The 21,564-nt window shown below is 45.7% G+C and overlaps 1 protein-coding gene across 5 annotated transcripts in view; it reads left to right on the top strand.

Moving 5' to 3' along the window:
• Positions 1-21,564, top strand: part of RAP1GAP2 (RAP1 GTPase activating protein 2) — a 685,016-nt gene that overhangs the window by 31,937 nt on the left and 631,515 nt on the right. The window lies entirely within an intron of this gene.

Here is a 21,564-nt window from a genome sequence, read left to right as displayed (position 1 = left end):
TGGCCATTTCGGTGTTAAAAAAAACCTCACCTCATCCACTTGCTCGCGCTGCGGCAAGTCTCTTCTCTCTTCATTGAGCAGGACCTGCCGAAGGACCTGCGATATGCGTGGTGACGTAACCACATGGGAGCGCTCAGTGACGTCATCGCGCACCTTCGGCAGGTCCCGTTCTGTGAAGAGAGAAGAGACTGCTGCAGCGTGGGCAAGTGGATAAGGTGAGTTTTTTTTTTTTTTTGCAAAATCAACAAAAAAACAAACAAAAAAACAGCGGTGGTCCATTATGGGGGCATTATTTAAATCATGGGGGAAATTATTTAAGATGGAGCCCTACATTGGGGGCATTATTAAAGCTGGGGACATAAAAAAAAAGAATTCTATACTATGGGGGGCATTATTTAAGATGGGGGCCTACATGGTGGCATTATTAAAGCTGGGGGCAGCAAAAAAAAAATAAATCCTACATTATAGGGGACATTATTTAACCAGGGGGCCTACATGGGGGACATTATTAAAGCCGGGGACAGTGAAAAAATTTTTTTTCCTACACTATGGGGGACATTATTTTAGCTGGGGGCCTACATGGGGGCATTATTAAAGCTAGGGGCAGTACAAAAAAATTATTTATACCGTGGGAGACATTATTTTAGCTGGGGCCAAAATAGGGGGCATTATTAAAGCTGGGGGCAGCAATAAATAAATAAATACATTCCTACACTATGGGGGATATTATTTTACCTGGGGGCCTACTATCCTGTGGGTGTTCTCAGAAGGGTGGGTCTAGATATAACTGCCAATCAAATTCATCCATTTTTCACGTCCGTTTTTAACGGACATGAAAAACTGATGCAAAACGGACATTAAAAACGGACACACGGCCAGAAAATGGATGCACACACTGATGCAACATGGCCATGAAAAACGGACAGTGTGCATGTAGCCTTAAGCTGTTAGTTATCTGTTATTAAGATAAAGTAAAATGAAGTTTTTCATTTGGAATAACTGGTAAAAATGGATGCGATGCTGCCTGTCATGACAACCAGAGTTAACCACCATTAATATCTGTTATTCTATCTGCGAGGACGCGGTTTTCACTTAGCTGGAATTGGATTGTTGTTTGCAGAGAAGTAATTTATATAACAGAGAACGAACAGGATAAATCAAGGGTATTGATAATATTCCAGAAGGTAACAGCTAAATGTGTTCTTCCTTTGTTGTGTTATTACAAGAGGACAAAGCACAGTCACGGCAGCTCCTTCACCATGTGTCAGTGCCCTCATCCTGACTCCATCAATGATCCTCTAAGTCCAAACACAAATATCAGAGCCCTATGTACAACTTTCTATGGTGTGGACGAATTGGCCGTCAGAATTGATTCGCTCTGAATAAATTTGACCCAAATCAATAGTGCCCCAACTTTCCTGAAAAGTCATGTGTGACACTCAGAGGTCTCCTAAGATGGTATCCAACCCTTCTCAAGTTTTTAAAGGGAACCTGTGATCAACTTTATGCTGATCTCACTGAGGGCAGCATAAAATAGTGACAGAAATGATGATCTCAGCAGTGTGTCACTCATGAGCTAAAAGTAAGTGGTTGCCGAGAACCAGCATCATAATCATTGCAGCTCAGGCCTTGAAAAGAGTCAAATCTACCTGAGAAGAGTCCTGGTTATTCATAATCTCCTGCTCTCTCCACCCATCTGCTGATGATTGGCAGTTCTCTCCTAGAGAGAAAGGGAGAAAACTAGGGAGAAGCCTGTCAGTGGGCAGGGAGAGCAGGAATTCATGAATAACCATGACTCTTCTCAGCTGGCCGGGACTCTTTTCCAGGCCCAGTCTGCAATGATTGTGATGTTGGTTCTCGACAACCACTTACTTTTAACGTATAAATGACAGACCGCTGAAATCAACTCACCTGTCTCTACTTTATGCTGCCATTAGTATGGACAGCAAAAAGTTAATGACAGGTTCCCTTTAACACCAAGACAACATTAGTAATGTCAAAGCGAGTGACATATATGCCCATGGGTAATTTTTTATTTTTATTTAAAAAGGTCCAAAAATCATTTCTTTTTCGCAGCAGACACCTTCTTCTCTGTCTTCTGAACTGTATCTAAGGACACACCTGGCAACACCTAGTTGTTAGTTTAGTTATACATTTCCAGGAGGAAGTACAGAGTAACAACACAAAGCAGAGTCCTAAGAAAAGATGCTCCAAACATCATATTTCATGGAGAGTACATTTATTGAAATAATCATGTCAGGAGAGCTAATAGGTGCTCTTAGCGCCTATGAGAGATTTCAGAAAACTCTTCATGTGAACGATCCTATGTGTTGTCATTGCGGGAGGAAGGATGTAGCCAGTGGCACACCTTCAATGGAGGTAGACAGCACAACTGGTACAGGCCCCAGAGAGGTGGGCCCCAACACTGAACTCCTTCTTCTTTGTCTTCCTTATGTAAAACTCTGCATTTTCATGCATCCACAAGGCAAAGCTGAGTGCAAATAGATGATTACAGTGGCTGTATAAATTCCAATGCACTGAGCTCCCCCTAGTGGTGGACGCAGGTTGCCACTTTTGTAATAGAAGGGAAGCAGATTTATTAATGCAACTGCATAAATACATTGAGAAATATGGTGCCATATTTATGAAGTGACATATAAGTCGGAGAAAGTGGGTTAGGCCAAGGGTGACTTTTTTATTAAATTTTTTTAATTCAAATATTGTCTACTTAATAAAAAAAATGTAAATTCGTTAGAAATCTGCGGTATTGTGCCTTTGCATTCTGCATTTCCTGGGAGTGATTGACGCATGCATGCTGGGTGGGGCAGGGGGGCTCATACTAAGTTTTATTATGGGGCCCTGTGAGATCTGTGCACGGCCCTGGATCTAGCTGCGGTTTCTTTTATTCCTTGTGTCAGCGAGCAGCGAGAAGCAGGAAAACTTCTGATTGGCCGATACTCATCAATAACATCAAACCAAGAAGGACAAGACCACTCGGAATGTATGGAGGGACGATAGGCACTGACAAAGCATGCAAATGGGTGGAAAGACCCCCTATAGCACATCATTTCTGCCTGTACTACATATAACGCACAACTGCAGCTGCATAAAGACGAGTTAATGACTCAAGAATCGACATTAATGAGGAGTATATTAGTATGGTGTTAGGATAAGTGCCGTATACATGTTATGTTATTAACAACTAATTTATTATTGTCATTTATAGATTACATTTAACACCACAGATTTAATAACATATATGCTTGTCAATCGTGTAGAATTATATATTTATAGCTAATTATAATGTATTGTGGGTGTTTCATTTATTGTGAAGACTTTTATCAAACTCCTGAAGCATCTGTCTGGCATCATTAGGACAGGGATATAAGCTGCCACGTGGGTGTAATTTGAACATGCAAAGTCACTATGCTCACTTCAAGGTTACAACTTCTTGGCGAAGACAGCTCGGTAAATCATATGTGATGTTTTGATTTTTTAAAGATAACAGTGTTTTTTAGGCAATGTGTTATTTCACCACCATATAAAACATAAAATAGACCAAGTAGATGAAGAAGAAGTAGACCTCCTAGGGCGATTCACAGTGATGTGCAAGATTTTTTTTTTTTTTCAGTTCTTTTCAATTTCTGCATTATTTCAGCTCCTCTTTAGAGTCATTTTCATGCAAAATGGCTCAGGAGGAGCTGAAACATCACATGTGTGACTATATCGAACTGCTCTTGGAGGTCTGCTTCGTCTTTATCTACTTGATCTGTTTTGAGGATGTCTGGTCCTACGAAGCCTTGCAACCACTTTGAAGTGTGTGACATCAAAGGGCTCCATCGTTCTTCTCGATTCATACAACATGCATTGTGTATTAAGGCAATGATGTCTTTACACAATGGAAAAAGAATTTATGTCCCACATTAGTGCTAAAATTAGGTGCCATAGTAGAAATAAGAATGATCCCAAATGATGTCACAAAAGTTACAAATAGGGATGAGGGAATCTATAGATTCAGAATTGACCAGAATTTTTGGAAAATATGGATTCTATAGAATCAGAATTTTAGGTGATTCAATTCGGGAGTATTCCTGGAGAGACAATTTACAGAAATGTGCTCATCTCTAGTTACAAATAAATATACTAAGATCGGTACCTGATTAGGCCTGAGATACAAACTACTCTGTGTTAAAGAAATCCACTGTTAAGACAGGCACAATGCCTTGTAGGTTTAGCTGAGCTGAACGTATTGATACCTTTCACTAAGCGATCCGTTCTTCATTTAGGAGAAAAAAAGTACTTTTAATCCATATGCAAATGAACAGTTAAGTGCACCAAGGGAGGGCCGAGACACTCTGTGCACCTTCGGTCTTCCTGCTTCCTCTGCCAGCCTCCCTTCTTTTTAAAGAGGAGAGATGACTATGCAAGAAAGACATCTTGTGCAAAAGGATAGAAAAAACAAACCTACTCTTTTCAGACACTGTACAAGTCTGAACCTACTGTTTCCGAAATGCGTTTTTTTTTTTTTTTTTTTTCCTTTTGTACATATGCGGCAGGCGCCTCTCCCCAGGGCCCTTTAAGAGGAAAAAAGTATGTACTGTTTTCATGATGCCAGTTGCAGTGAAGCAACAAGGGCACAGGTCCCCTTTTAGTCATACTGTGGATGGTACCCAGGTGTAGGAATGTCAGAGTGGTGTCGGGTAGCCTATATTGTCCCTCTAAGTGTTGGTGCATGGTGCTCCTACCTGGATACGCTGGACCCTAGGTGTTGGCTCCGCAGCAATGAAAAAGGAGGATTGTTGATGAAGGGGATGATGAAATAAAGTCCAGACCTTGTGATGAAGTTGATAACAGCTTTACTTTGGTAAACTTTCTCCAAACAGTTTCAGGCTTTGTCTTGGTTCCCAGCAGGCTTTGGCATTAACTGTGGCAGGCAAACTCCTCTCTGCTACATCTGTCGCTCTCTGGGTCTGCTGTGCTGACAGGATAGCTGTATAATTTAGCTTTAGCTATAGGCTGCAGTTTTCTTCTGTAGTCTGTCTCTAAACTGTCCAGGGAACACTTTACTCCTGGTATCTGAGGCTTCAGGATTCTGCCTCCATGTCCAGCTGAGCTGAAGGTGCTCCAGCTGGCCTACACAAGGCCACGTCCAACAGGGATGTTCACCTGCTGCACACCCTCCCTTGCCAGGGGGTAGACTCTAACTTACTCTAGACTAAACTCCCCCCTCCCTTCAGCAAGCGGGACACGCCACACACAACAGAGGGGGTTTAGAAAAGAAAGTAAGGGTCAACTCTATGTACCTGCAGCTCTGCCATGTAAACCAGACACATTGCATGATAACATAAACAGTTGCAAAATAGGAAATGCACATTGTTTAGAACTGCAATAATTACACAAGATGACATTAGGTTAACCATAGGAGACAGTGGCAAGGTGCAAAGGTGGTAATGGACCTCTGGGGTGTGTGGGGATTCGCTCTGGTAGGCAGATTAGCGGACACAGTACAGAAGCAAAAACAAAGGCTTTGACTTAAACAATGCAGTGTTTATTCACACATGAACAAAAATGATGTTTGTCGTCTTGGTGTTCATTCACACCATGGCAAGTCCACAGAACAAAAAGCATTCACCTTGTCAGCGGTTTTGGCAGTAGCAGTCCCCAACAGGCTTTAGGGCCTGCTTCCCAGCAATGTGTCTCTTAGCCCTTTAGTACGGCACACATCATGCAGATCTCAAACCACAGAGACTCCACAGATTCACTGTGAAATAGAGGATAATCCACACCACCTGAGACTGCTGGCTGGGTTTTATATCTCTAACCAAAACCGAGCCTGGAACGTGGGGAACAGCCACCCACCCTGCACTTTGGCTGCTCCCAGTAAGAGCCGGCCCGGATCGGCTTTACAGCCACACTAAATAACTAATAGTGTCAGTCAGCACTAGCTGCCACTGACACTTAAAATTACCGGCTCTTACCTCGCCGAGGCCAGGAACCTTGTGGCACATATCTTCCGTCAAAGACAGCCCCTTTGGCTTTTCTACAGGCGTTACACATGTATTTACAATTTTGGATTGAGTTTTTAATGAGTGCGGGAGAAATCACTTTTTTCTACATTGGAATTCTACCTTAGGGCCTGTCTTCGGTTCAGAAATTCTAGGTGCACCCAGGTCTAGATGCTACAAATAAATGACAAGAGTGGTGAGCGTATCCGAATTTTTTCTGCTAATATTTAACAACCAGTATAGCCATAGTTCTGCATAACTGCATACTGTTACTAGATAATGCCTGGTGGAGCTGTATTGAAGTCATGTAACCAAGAAAAGCCAGCTATATGTGTGACAGAAAGGGTCAAATCAATGCCGCATGTTCCTGTTCATTTAACTTCAAGTGAGAAATGTAATTTAAAAGCAAAGTTTGCATAATGCAAAACTTTTACAGATCTACTGTAGTTTGCATTGTATATATAGGAGTACATGTTATCAGCGTCACCGCAGCATGCGGTACACATAACATTAAATGGGAACATAATCCGGCGTTTACCTCCAGAGACGTTCATTAGGAAAGCGCAGGCATTGTTTTTGCATTATGCAACATATTAAGCTCTTGATACCGTAAGTGGTTTATGAATCTGATCATAAAAATCATAAAAGGTCTTATCACATTAATGAGGATGCTGAAACAATAAAAGCCTTTCTTACTGGTGTTCTCCAAAGATTTCCATTCTGGAATCCATATGGTTAAAAACAAGATACAATGCTGTATTTGCAGTTTCCGGTTGTTAAATAGTAGACATAAGAGGGGCGTTTATTAGGACCGGCATATTAGATGCTGGTATTAATCTGTACCCCGCTGGCGTAAGATGTCCGGAAATTATTAAAAGATATATAATGATAATTGTGGCGCATGTGTGCAGTTGAGTCTGCCAAAACGGAAATCTACAAAGGCAAGGGTTCTGGTGTAGATATAATTTATGCCAGTTCCCTAGCATAGGTGATAATAAGTGTGTCGGGCAAGTTCTAACCACCCCTAAACCACTCCACCTACTGTTTGGAAAAGTGGCAAGCAGGGCTCTAAACTCCCCAAAAGTCGCAAAACCTTGTGCAACCATGATGTACACTAAACTTTGTGACTTTTTGACACCAGTTTTAAGGCGTACAGGGGATGATAAACATTGTAGTGCAGAATTAAAATATTTTGCCATGGAATCAAATTAAGATGATATTAAAAGGACACGTCTATTGGAAAGGAGTTTTTTTAAAACTCTATATTCAAAGAAAACTATTTTTTGTTTCTCATTTTTATTTTGGCAGTAGTATACCATTGAAAATTACAAACAGAATATTCTCCTTCTGTAGCAGTCAGCACAGAGAGTACTGCTCCTGTGAGGGGAAGATGTTATCTGCTTGTATAATAGTAGGTGTGGAATTGGGATGACACCTCTATTGTTTTCTTGATAGGCCTAGATAAGGATAGCCATAGAAGTATATTGCAGTTATTATCAGTGTAATGTGTGTGTGATGGTAGGGAGGCTCGTCTCCGCCTGCCATTGGATGCTCCCCCCCGACACCGGATGTTTTTTATCCGTGTACAGGAAGAAGCAGCAGCGGCAGTGCCGGGACCAGGAGCGGCGCCGGGAGTGGGGTAAGTATATTACCTGTAAGGGGCTCGGCACATGGGGGGGCTGTTTTAGAACTTGGATAACCCCTTTAACAAACCTTATAGTTGGTAAATTTGGGCCATATTAGGCTACTTTCACTCTTGCATTGGTAATTCCGGTAATGACATCCGGCAGAGGATCTCAATACCGGAATTAAATTAATCCGTTTTGATTTTGCACATCAGGATGCCTCCGTTCTGTTAGGATGCAGTTGTGTGAAATCAAAAAGGGAAAAAACTGATTTGTCACTTAATACAGTACATTGAAAGTCAATGGGTGATGAATTAATTTTTTTAGGCTCCTAAAAAACAGATCCATCAACATTGACCTACATTGTTTTCAGTGCCAGATTCGCAAAACGGAAGATGTCCTGATGCATCCTGAATGGATCTCTTTCTATTCAGAATGTATGTGGACAAAACTGAACAATTTTTTCTGGTATTGAGATCTTCTGACGGATCTCAATACCGGAAACGACAACACAAGTGTGAAAGTAGCCTAAGCCCCATCCTGGGAATCACCAAAACTATTAAGAAACACCCACTTATAGGTGGGACTTACTTAAGCCCTGCTAATTTTCAGCTGAGGACAGGTCGAATTTGCTGGGACTGCCTCTAAAAATACAATTGTGCCTCCATACAACTGTGTTTATGGAGGCACTTGATAGCCCAAGGGACTCTATGGCCTCCATACTAGTGTTGATCGAGCATGCTCAGCTGAACACCAGTTCGGATCGAGCATCGCGATGCTTGGCACATTGTGGTGTTCGGCTGAATACCGCATGTGCTCAAGCGCCATGCTCGAGTATCCTCCCCGCACATTTGTTGGCTGCTACGCTGCCAATAAACGTGCAGGTAAGGGTACTTTCACACTTGCGGCAGGACGGATCCGACATGCTGTTCACCATGTCAGATCCATCCTTCCGCTATTTTGCCGTGCCGCCGGATCGCCGCTCGGTCCCCATTGACTATAATAGGGATGGGGGCGGAGCTCCGGCGCAGCACGGCGGTGCACGGCGAAATCCGCCGGACTAAAAAGTCGGACATGCAGGACTTTTTAGTCCGGCGGCTTTCGCCGTGCACCGCCATGCTGCGCCGGAGCTCCGCCCCCGTCCCCATTATAGTCAATGGGGACGGAGCGGCTGTCCGGCGGCACAGTGAACAGCATGTCGGATCCGTCCTGCCGCAAGTGTGAAAGTACCCTAAGTGCTGCCACTTACTGTAATGCCGTAGCCCATGTTGGTTACTGGCATTACAGTGATTGGCTGGCCGGAACGCATCATCAGGTGCTATATAGCGTGGTTCGGCCAGTCTTAGTCAGGGAGAGCTGTGCTGTAGAAGGGACAGATAGTGTAGGGAATTGAATTGAATTTTTTGTTAGGCAGGGTTGGTGTTAGAGACCCAAAAGTCCTTTTAAGGACTATAGTTGTATCTGGCAGCAATATATATTTTTTGCGTAACCTGCGCTAAATAGCTTGCAATTGTTTGGCCGCTGCAGACAACGACATTATCTGCGCTACATCTCCTGTGTAACGTGTGCACAGTCTAAAAATACCTGTGACATCCAGTGTACTGTGGCATTACCTGCGCTACATCTCCTGTATAACGTTTGCGCATCCTAAAAATATCTGTGACATCCAGTGTAATTTTTCCGTAGATGCTGCAGACAGTTACCTTCCTGCGCTACATCTCCTGTATAACATTTGTGCATCCTAAAAATATCTGTGACATCCAGTGTACTTTTTCCGTAGACGCTGTGGACAGCGACATTATCTGCGCTACATCTCCTGTTTAACGTGTGCGCATACTAAAAATATCTGTGACATCCAGTGTACTTTTTCCGTAGACGCTGTGGACAGCGACATTATCTGCGCTACATCTCCTGTTTAACGTGTGCGCATACTAAAAATATCTGTGACATCCAGTGTACTTTTTCCGTAGACGGTGTCCGCTGCGGACAGTTAAATTACCTGCGCTACATCTCCTGTATAACGTTTGCGCATCCCAAATAGCTGTGACATTCCCTGTAATTTTTTATTAGCCGCTGGTGACCGCAGCGACATTACCTGCGCTATATCTCCTGTATAACGTTTGCGCATCCTAAAAATATCTGTGACATCCAGTGTACTTTTTCTATAGACGGTGTCCGCTGGTGACAGTTACATTACCTAGAAACATAGAAACATAGAATGTGTCGGTAGATAAGAACCATTTGGCCCATCTAGTCTGCCCAATATACTGAATACTATGAATAGAACTTGGCCCTATCTTATATGAAGGATGGCCTTATGCCTATCCCATGCATGCTTAAAGGGTTTCTGTCACCCCACAAAACTCTTTTTTTTTTTTTTGGATAGTTAGATTCCTCATAGCGCGATATAGGAGAATATAATAGTCTTACTTACTTTCATGCGGCCGATTCTTTATAAAACGAAGTTTTATAATATGTAAATGAGGGCTCTACCAGCAAGTAGGGCGTCTACTTGCTGGTAGCCGCAGCAGAAAACCGCCCCCTCGCCGTGTTGATTGACAGGGCCAGCCGTGATCTCCTCCTCCGGCCGGCCCTGTCAGTAATTCAAAAATCGCGCGCCTCTGGTCATTCGGCGCAGGCGCTCTGAGATGAGGAGGCTCGTCTCCTCAGCACTCCCTCAGTGCGCCTGCGCCGATGACGTCTTCTCTTTCGATGATGTCATCGGCGCAGGCGCACTGAGGGAGTGCTGAGGAGACGAGCCTCCTCATCTCAGAGCGCCTGCGCCGAATGACCAGAGGCGCGCGATTTTTGAATTACTGACAGGGCCGGCCGGAGGAGGAGATCACGGCTGGCCCTGTCAATCAACACGGCGAGGGGGCGGTTTTCTGTTGCGGCTACCAGCAAGTAGACGCCCTACTTGCTGGTAGAGCCCTGATTTACATATTATAAAACTTCGTTTTCTAAAGAATCGGCCGCATGAAAGTAAGTAAGACTATTATATTCTCCTATATCGCGCTATGAAGAATCTAACTATCCAAAAAAAAAAAAGAGTTTTGTGGGGTGACAGAAACCCTTTAAACTCCACTGTATTTGCAGCTACCACTTCTGCAGGAAAGCTATTCCATGCATCCACTACTCTTTCAGTAAAGTAATACTTCCTGATATTACTTTTAAACCTTTGCCCCTCTAATTTAAAACCATGTCCTCTTGTAGCAGTTTTTATTCTTTTAAATATTCTCTCCTCCTCTTTTACCTTGTTGATTCCCTTTATGTATTTAAAAGTTTCTATCATATCCCCTCTGTCTCGTCTTTCTTCCAAGCTATACATGTTAAGGTCATTTAATCTTTCCTGGTAAGTTTTATCCTGCAATCCATGTACTAGTCTAGTAGCTCTTCTCTGAACTCTCTCCAAAGTATCAATATCCTTCTGGAGATATGGTCTCCAGTACTGCGCACAATACTCCAAATGAGGTCTCACTAGTGCTCTGTAGAGCAGCATGAGCACCTCCCTCTTTCTACTGGTAATGCCTCTTCCTATACACCCAAGCATTCTGCTAGCATTTCCTGTTGCTCTATGACATTGTCTGCCTACCTTTAAGTCTTCTGAAATAATGACCCCTAAATCCCTTTCCTCAGATACTGAGGTTAGGACTGTATCACTGATTTTATATTCTGCTCTTGGGTTTTTACGTCCCAGGTGCATTATCTTGCACTTATCAACATTAAATTTTAGTTGAAAGATTTTTGAACATTCCTCTAGTTTTCCTAAATCCTTTTCCATTTGGTGTATCCCTCCAGGAACATCAACCCTGTTACAAATCTTTGTGTCATCAGCAAAAAGACACACCTTACCATCGAGGCCTTCTGCAATTTTGCTGATAAAGATATTAAACAATATGGGTCCCAGAACAGATCCCTGAGGTACCCCACTGGTAACAAGACCATGGTCTGAATATACTCCATTGACTACAACCTTCTGTTGTCTGTCCCTCAGCCACTGCCTAATCCATTCAACAATATGGGAGTCCAAGCCCAAAGACTGCAATTTATTGATAAGCCTTCTATGTGGGACAGTATCAAAAGCCTTACTAAAGTCTAGATAAGCGATGTCTACTGCACCTCCGCCATCTATTATTTTAGTCACCCAATCAAAAAATCCAATAAGATTAGTTTGACATGATCTCCCTGAAGTAAACCCATGCTGTTTTTCATCTTTCAATCCATGGGATTTTAGATGTTCCACAATCCTCTCCTTGAGTATGGTTTATAATTTCCCCACTATTGATGTCAGGCTTACTGGCCTATAGTTGCCCGATTTCTACCTGCGCTACATCTCCTGTATAATGTTTGCGCATCCCAAATAGCTGTGACATTCACTGTAATTTTTTATTAGCCGCTGGTGACAGCGACATTACCTGCACTACATCTCCTGTATAACGTTTGCGCATCATAAATATCAGTGACATTCAGTAAAAAAAATTCGCCGCTGGTGACAGCAACATTACCTGTGCTACATCTCCTGTATAACATTTGCACATCCCAGATAGCTATGACATTCCCTGTACTTTTTTATTAGCCGCTGGTCACAGCGACATTACCTGCGCTACATCTCCTGTATAACGTTTGCGCATCCTAAATATCAGTGACATTCAGTCTAATTTTTTCGCTGCTGGTGGCAGCGACATTACCTGCGCTACATCTCCTGTATAACATTTGCACATCCTAAATATCAGGGACATTCAGTTTAATTTATTTGCGCATACACTTACAAAACCTGCGCTAGTGTATGTGCGACATACTTGCAAGCATATATACATTTAATATGCAGAAGGCGAGTAGTAAGAGACGGGGATGTGGCCGTGCTGCTGATGGTGCACGCAGAGCACGGTGAAACTGTTCCTGCTGCCAGAGCACAAGAAACACACTCATCCACGATACCTAGCTTCATGTCCCAGTTTGCAGGGCGGCACAGGATACCACTCTCGAAGTTAGAGCAGTGCAACCAGTTGGATTGCAGCGAATAATGCTTCTAGTCGATTAAGCACCACCCTGTCTTCCACAAAGTCCAGTCTCAGTAGCCAAGAGTCTGGTCAACAGAATCCTCACCCTGATCCTCCTTCCTCACACCATGGAGAGTTTTGCCAAACAAGTGATCCCACACTTGGATATTCCGAGGAGTTCTTTTCATCGCCATTCCTTGATTTGGGCCTCTCGAGATCGTGTGCACCGATGCCCAAACTCTTGAGCATCCACAATCACAAGAAGATGACGGTGGGGAACGACAATTAGTGTTTCACGAGGTGGATGATAATGATGAGACACAGTTGCCAATAAGTCAACGGCAATTTGTGTCTCAAGAGGTTGATGATGAGACACAGTTGTCAATAAGTGAGGTTGTTGTTAGGTCAACAAGTCAGGAGGATGACCAGAGTGAGGAAGTGGAGGAAACTGATATGTTTAGGTGACAAACAGCACACCGCCGCAGAGCTGTGGCAGGGTATAAGGGACCAGACTGAGCTGGTCTCTCGCCACTCAACCTACAACCAGGCATGGTTGTGTCTGATAATGGCCGTAACTTGGTGGCGGCTTTGGAGCTCAGCAAATTCACACACATAACATTCCTATCCCATGTGTTCAACTTAGTGGTTCAGCGGTTTCTCAAAACCTACCCCAATTTGCCTGAGCTACTGGTGATGGTGCGCCGCGTGTGTTCCCATTTCCTAAAGTCATCTACAGCTGCCCGGTCTGGCAACGCTGCAGCAGCGCTTGCAATTGCCAGCTCACCGACTGTTGTGCGACTTGAGCACACGCTGGAACTTCACGTTCCACATGTTGGCCAGGCTTTGTGAGCAGCAGAGGGCAGTAGTGGAATACCAGCTGCAACATGGTCGTCGCCTTTCCAGTCAGCTTCCGCTCTTCACAAGCGAGGAGTGGGCATGGATGTCTGACCTCTGTGAGGTTTTAAGAAACTATGAGGAATCAACACAGATGGCGAGTGGCGATGCCACTATTCTAAACGTAACCATCCCACTTCTGTGTCTACTGAAACGCTCGCTTCTCACAATGAAGGCGGACGCTTTGCATATGGAAGAAGTAGAAATGGGGGAATACAGTACACAGGGTGATAGTCAGACCACCCTCAGTTCGTCTTCTCAGCGCAAATTGGATGATGATGATGAGGAGGAGCAGGAGATGGTTGCCTCCAATACAGAGGGTAGTACCCACAGCAGGTTTATTCCATCTGTTCAGCATGGATGGGCCGAACAGGAGGAAGAAGATGAGGAGACTGAGAGTCATCCTGATGAGGACAGCGAAGTCTTGTCTGTTGGGACTATGGCACACATGGCTGACTTTATGTTACGCTGCCTTTCCCGTGACCCTAGCGTTATACACATTTTGGCTAACACCGATTAATGGTTGTTCACCCTTCTCGACCCCCGCTACAAAGAGAACTTCTCATCTCTCATTCCTGGTGGAGAGGACTAGCAAAATGTCACAATACCAGAAGGTCCTTGTGGAAAAAATGCTCCAAAAATTTACAGCTGACAACGCTGGCTGCAGAGTACGTAGTTCCTTGGGCAACCAAGGAGGGGAGATGAGGGGAACACACAGCAGTTCCAACAGAGGCAAGGCAACCTCACCCTGATGTGCTGCCTAGTGTCACAAGGAGAGAAAAGTTTTGGAAGATGGTGAATGAGTACGTAACAGACCGTGCCAGTGTCCTCAATGATCCCTCTGTGCCTTACAACTATTGGTTGTCCAAGCTAGACACGTGGCACGTAGAGTTGAGCGAACCCGAACTTTAGGGTTTTCGGCACCCGGACCCGAACCCGAACATTTACGTAAAAGTTCGGGTTCGGGTTCGGTGATTTTTATGGCGCTTTTTGAAAGGCTGCAAAGCAGCCAATCAACAAGCGTCATACTACTTGCCCCAAAAGGCCATCACAGCCATGCCTACTATTGACATGGCTGTGATTGGCCAACTGCAGCATGTGACCCAGCCTCTATTTAAGCTAGAGTCACGTAGCGCCGCCCGTCACTCTGCTCGGATTAGTGTAGGGAGAGGCTGCAGCTGATGTGAGGGAGAGATCAGGGAGAAATCTTATCAAGAACTGGTTCATGTACTCAGCGATCTACAGAAAAAGTGTTTTGTGGGTGCAGTGCACAATTTTTTTAAGCCTGCCCTGAGCCAACTACTGCTGAAAATGAACTTTTTTTTTCTTCAGTTAGTCAATATCAATACATGATCGGCAGCCATTTTATGCACCAGCATAGGCTATCTGCAAGTCCAGAAATACAGCTTTGGAATACTGGGGTGAAAAAAAACTGTAATATACTGCACATCTGGGATTAGACAAGCATAATTGACTGTAACATTTAGGACAGAAATACAGCTTTTTGGTTAGGGTGAAAAACCCCTCTAATATACTGCACATCTGGGATTACATGTGCATAAGTGACTGTCACATTTAGGACAGAAATACAGCTTTTTGGTTAGGGTGAAAAAAACCTCTAATATACTGCACATCTGGGATTACACGTGCATAAGTGACTGTCACATTTAGGACAGAAATACAGCTTTTTGGTTAGGGTGAAAAAACCCTATAATATACTGTACATCTGGGATTACACGTGCATAAGTGACTGTCACATTTAGGACAGAAATACAGCTTTTTGGTTACTGGGGTGAAAAAAGCCTCTAATATATTGCACATCTGAGATTACACGTGCATAAGTGACTGTCACATTTAGGCCATAAATACGGCTTTGGCATACTGGGGTGAAAAAGGCCTCTGATATACTGCACATCTAGGATTAGACATGCATAAATGACTGTCACATTTAGGCCAGAAATACGGCTTTTTGGTTACTGGGGTGAAAAAAAACTCTAATATACTGCATATCTGGGATAAGACGTGCATAAGTGACTGTCACATTTAGGCCACAAATACCGCTGTCATATAGAGTTTAAAAAAAAGAAATAGAGTGCAATACCCTACATCAGGGTTTATATTGGCAGTTAATTATTTTTAACATACTTAACCACTTTTTACTTTGCTTTGTGAACGCTAACCATGAGGCAAACATCTAATAAGGGACGCGGTCATGGTCGTGGTGGTGGTGTTGGTGGAGCCTCTGGTGCAGGGAGAGGACGTGGCCGTTCTGCCACAGCTACACGTCCTACTGAACCTCCTACCTCAGGTCCCAGTAGCCGCCACAATCTACAGCGATATTTGGTCGGGCCTAATGCCGTTCTAAGGATGGTAAGGCCTGAGCAAGTACAGGCGCTAGTTAATTGGGTGGCCGACAATGGATCCAGCACGTTCACATTATCTCCCACCCAGTCTTCTGCAGAAAGCGCACAGGTGGTGCCTGAAACCCATCAGTCTGTCACATCACCCCCGTGCATATCGGGGAACCTGTCTGAGCCTCAAGTCATGCAGCAGTCTCTTATGCTGTTTGAAGACTCTGCTGGCAGGGTTTCCCAAGGGCATCCACCTAGCCCTTCCCCAGGGGTGGAAGACATAGAATGCACTGACGCACAACCACTTATGTTTCCTGATAAGGACATGGGAATACCACCTCAGCACGTCTCTGATGATGACGAAACACAGGTGCCAACTGCTGCGTCTTTCTGCAGTGTGCAGACCGAAAAAAGGAGGTCAGGGAGGAAGACTGGGTGGAAGACGATGCAGGGGACGATGAGGTCCTAGATCCTACATGGAATGAAGGTCGTGCCACTGACTTTCAGAGTTCGGAGGAAGAGGCAGTGGTGAGACCGAGCCAACAGTGTAGCAAAAGTGGGAGCAGGGTGCAAAAGCAGAGCAGCCGTCGCCAAAACAGTTTGCCTGCTACTGGCCACTGTCAACAGGGACCGAGCACACCAAAGGCAGCTTCAAGGAGTTTCCTGGCATGGCACTTCTTCACACAATGTGCTGACGACAAGACCTGAGTGGTTTGCACGCTGTGCCATCAGAGCCTGAAGCGAGGCATTAACGTTCTGAACCTTAGCACAACCTGCATGACCAGGCATCTACATGCGAGACACGGGCTGCAGTGGAGTAAGCACATTCAAAACCAAGAAAGGGCTCAGGCCCCTCCTGCTCCCTCTTCTGCTGCTGCCTCGGCCTCTTTCTTCGCCTCTGAAGGAACACTGGCACCTGCTTCCCAGCAAACAGAGGATGTGCCACCAACAACACCACCTCCGTCACAAAGCATCTCCACCATGTCACACTGAAGCGTTCAGCTCTCCATCTCACAAACCTTTGAGAGAAAGCGATAAATTCCCACCTAGCCACCCTCGATCCCTGGCCCTGAATGCCAGCATTTCTAAACTGCTGGCCTTTGAAATGCTGTCATTCAGGCTTGTGCAGACGGACAGCTTCAAACAGCTCATGTCGCTTGCTGTCCCACAGTACGTCGTTCCCAGCCGCCACTACTTCTCCAGGAGAGCCGTGCCCTCCCTGCACAACCAAGTATCGAATAGAATCAAGTGTGCACTGCGCAACGCCATCTTTGGTAAGGTCCACCTAACCACAGATACGTGGACCAGTAATCACGGCCAGGGACGCTATATCTCCCTAACTGCACACTGGGTAAATGTAGTGGCGGCTGGGCCCCAGGCGGAGAGCTGTTTGGCACACATCCTTCCACCGCCAAGGATCGCAGGGCATCATTCTTTGCCTCCTGTTGCCTCCTCTTCCTACTCGGCTTCCTCCTCCTCTTCTACCACCTCCTCATCCGGTCAGCGACAGACCTTCACCACCAACTTCAGCACAGCCAGGGGTAAACGTCAGCAGGCCGTTCTGAAACTGATGTGTTTGGGGGACAGGCCCCACACCGCGCAGGAGTTGTGGCGGGGTATAGAACAACAGACCGACGAGTGGTTGTTGTTGCTAGTGAGACTCAAACCCGGCCTGGTTGTGTGCGATAATGGGCAAAATCTCGTTGCAGCTCTGGGACTAGCCGGTTTGACGCACATCCCTTGCCTGGCGCATGTGCTGAATTTGGTGGTGCAGAAATTCATTCACAACTACCCCGACATGTCAGAGCTGCTGCATAAAGTGCGGGCCGTCTGTGTGCTCTTCCTGCGTTCTCATCCTGCCGCCGCTCGGCTGTCTGCTCTACAGCGCAACTTCGGCCTTCCCGCTCACCGCCTCATATGCGACATGCCCACCAGGTGGAGAGACTGTGCGAGCAGCAGCAGACCATAGTGGAGTTTCAGCTGCAGCATGCACGGGTGGGTCGCACTGCGGAACAGCACCACTTCACCACCAATGACTGGGCCTCCATGCGAGACCTGTGTGCCCTGTTGCGCTGATTTGAGTACTCCACCAACATGGCCAGTGGCGATGACGCCGTTATCAGCGTTACAATACCACTTCTATGTCTCCTTGAGAAAACACTTAGGGCGATGATGGAAGAGGATGTGGCCCAGGACGAGGAGGAGGAAGAGGGGTCATCTCTAACACTTTCAGGCCAGTCTTTTAGAAGTGGCTCAGAAAGAGGATTTTTGCAACAGCAGAGGCCAGGTACAAATTTGGCCAGCCAGGGCCGACTACTGGAGGGCGAGGAGGAGGAGGATGAGGAGGAAGATGGGGATGAAGCATGTTCACAGTGGGGTGGCATCCAACGCAGCTCGGGCCCATCACTGGTGCGTGGCTGGGGGGATATGGAGGACGCAGAAGATACGCCTCCCACAGAGGACAGCTTGTCCTTACCTCTGGGCAGCCTGACACACATAAGCGACTACATGCTGCAGTGCCTGCGCAACGACAGCAGAGTTGCCCACATTTTAACGTGTGCTGACTACTGGGTGGCCACCCTGCTGGATCCCTATTACAAAGACAATGTGCCGTCCTTAATTCCCTCAATGGAGCGTGATCGGAAGATGTGCGACTACAGGCGCACCCTGGCAGACGCGCTCCTGAGAGCATTCCCGACTGACGCCGGGGGACAAGAGGAAGCACAAGGCGAAGGCAGGGGAGGAGGAAGAGGTCGCCAATGCAGCTGTTTCAGCGCCAGCACCTCAGAAGGCAGGGTTAGCATGGCCGACATGTGGAAAAGCTTTGTCACCTCGCCGCAACAACCGGCCCAACTACTGATATGGAGCATGTTAGCAGGAGGCAGCATTTGAACAACATGGTGGAACAGTACCTGTGCACACGACTACACGTACTGACTGATGGTTCTGCCCCATTCAACTTCTGGGTCTCCAAATTGTCCACATGGCCAGAGCTTGCCCTGTATACCTTGGAGGTGCTGGCCTGCCCTGCAGCCAGTGTACTCTCTGAACGTGTATTTAGCACGGCAGGAGGCGTCATTACAGACAGACGCAGCCGCCTGTCCACAGCCAACGTGGACAAGCTCATGTTCATTAAAATGAACCAGGCTTGGATCCCGCAAGACTTGTCTGTACCTTGTGCAGAATAGACATTTATACCACCATCAAACATACATTCTTGTACATAAGTCAAGTGCAATGATTCTTTGTTTTTGTTTTTTTTATTTGTCCCAATATTTTGGGGGCTACCTACCCCAATAAAAAAATAAAAAAAAACATTGTTGGCTACCTCCTCTTCCTCCATTGCTGCCTCCACCTACAACACCCCATTCACCGCCTCCTCAACCTCCGACTCCATATCGACCTCCTCCTCTGAGTTGCAGGTTAATAATTTGTAATTTTTAGTTATTTTATTTCATTTTAAGTTATTTCCCTATCCACATTTGTTTGCAGAGCATTTCACAAGCTCTTAAGCACATTTTACTGCCTTTTACATCCCTCTAGCCTTTTCAAGGACTATTTTAGAGCCATTTTAATTAAAAAAAAAGTGCCAATTTTAGTGCCCTAAATTGAAAAAATTCTTATTTTCAATTGTCAGGTGACATTTTACAAATTTTGGCGAATACAAACCCCTGCTGAGCCTGGGTGACAGGGGCCTAAATCTCTCAAAATTCTCTGTTGTATTGCTGGGTGACAAGAACCCCCTTTTGCCGTGAATGAACCCCTGCTGTGCCTGGGTGACAGGGGCCCAAATCTCTCAAAATCCTCTGTTATATTCCTGGGTGACATGAACCCCCTTTTGCCGTGAATGAACCCCTGCTGTGCCTGGGTGACAGGGGCCCAAATCTCTCAAAATCCTCTGTTATATTCCTGGGTGACATGAACCCCCTTTTGCCGTGAATGAACCCCTGCTGAGCCTGGGTGACAGGGGCCTAAATCTCTCAAAATTCTCTGTTGTATTGCTGGGTGACAAGAACCCCCTTTTGCCGTGAATGAACCCCTGCTGTGCCTGGGTGACAGGGGCCCAAATCTCTCAAAATCCTCTGTTATATTCCTGGGTGACATGAACCCCCTTTTGCCGTGAATGAACCCCTGCTGTGCCTGGGTGACAGGGGCCCAAATCTCTCAAAATCCTCTGTTATATTCCTGGGTGACATGAACCCCCTTTTGCCGTGAATGAACCCCTGCTGAGCCTGGGTGACAGGGGCCTAAATCTCTCAAAATTCTCTGTTGTATTGCTGGGTGACAAGAACCCCCTTTTGCCGTGAATGAACCCCTGCTGTGCCTGGGTGACAGGGGCCCAAATCTCTCAAAATCCTCTGTTATATTCCTGGGTGACATGAACCCCCTTTTGCCGTGAATGAACCCCTGCTCTGCATTGCTGACAGGGAACTAAATTTAGTGAAAACATCTGTTATTGATCGGAAGATGCGCGACTACAAGCGCACGCTGATGATGGCATTCCCACCTGACAGCGGGGCACAGTGGAAGCACAAGGCGAAGGCAGAGGAGGAGGAAGAGGTCGCTAACGCAGCTGGGGCACCACCAGCACCTGAGAAGGCAGGGTTATCATGGCCCAAATGTGGAAAAGCTTTGTCAGCCTTGGAGGTGCTGACCTGCCCTGCAGCCAGTGTATAGTGTGAACGTGTGTTTAGCACGGCAGAGAGCATTATCACAGGCCGCAGCCAATGTGGACAAGCTTACGTTTATTAAAATGAACCAGGCATGGATCCCACAGGACTTGTCCGTACCTTGTGCAGAATAGACATTTATTCCAGCCTCAACCATCCATTCTTGTACTCAAGTGCACATATTCTTTGTTTTATTTTGTTATATGTCCCAATATTTAAATTTATATTTCCCAATTTAAAAATAAAAAATAACACAAATCAGTGTTGGCTACCTATTCCTCCTTCACCGCCGCTTCCACCTACACCGCCACGTCAACCTACACCGCCACATCCACCCATCCACCGCCTCCTCAACCTCCTACTCCTAGATCCAGATTGTTATTTTAAATTTTTCTGTATTTTATGTTATTTTAAGTCATTTCCCTATCCACATTTGTTTGCAGAACAGTTGCCATGCTCTTAAGCACATTTTGATGCCTTTTGCAGCCCCCTAGCCCTTTCCAGGACTATTTTAGAGCCATTTTAGTGCCCAAAAGTTCGGGCCCCTATTGACTTCAATGGGGTTCGGGGTCAAGTTCGGGTCAAGTTCGGGTCCCGAACTCGAACTTTTTTTTCAAATTGGCCGAACCTGCCGAACCCGAACATCCAGGTGTCCGCTCAGCTCTAGTGGTACGAACTGGCGCTCTACGTCTTGGAGGTGCTGGACTGCCCTGCCGCCAGCGTTTTGTCAGAGCGGGTATTTAGTGCTCCTGGGGGCATAATAACTGATAAGGGCATCCGCCTGTCAACTGAAAATGCTGACAGGTTGACTCTTATCAAAATGTACAAGGCCTGGATTGCCCCTGACTTCTCTACTCCACCAGGGGAAAGCGGCTGAACATAAAGGCCCTTTAAATGTGGCTTTTATGGTGTATTGAATACACTGTATTCCCATGCACCCCTTCCACCACAAAAAAGGGTATATAGTTCACTCTTCCTTTTCTCGTCCTCCTCCTCCATCATATCAACATGCTTATTAG

The sequence above is a fragment of the Bufo bufo genome, chromosome 3 (genome assembly GCF_905171765.1).
Source record: "Bufo bufo chromosome 3, aBufBuf1.1, whole genome shotgun sequence".
NCBI lineage: Eukaryota > Metazoa > Chordata > Amphibia > Anura > Bufonidae > Bufo > Bufo bufo.
This window is presented reverse-complemented; position numbering and strand designations above follow the sequence as displayed.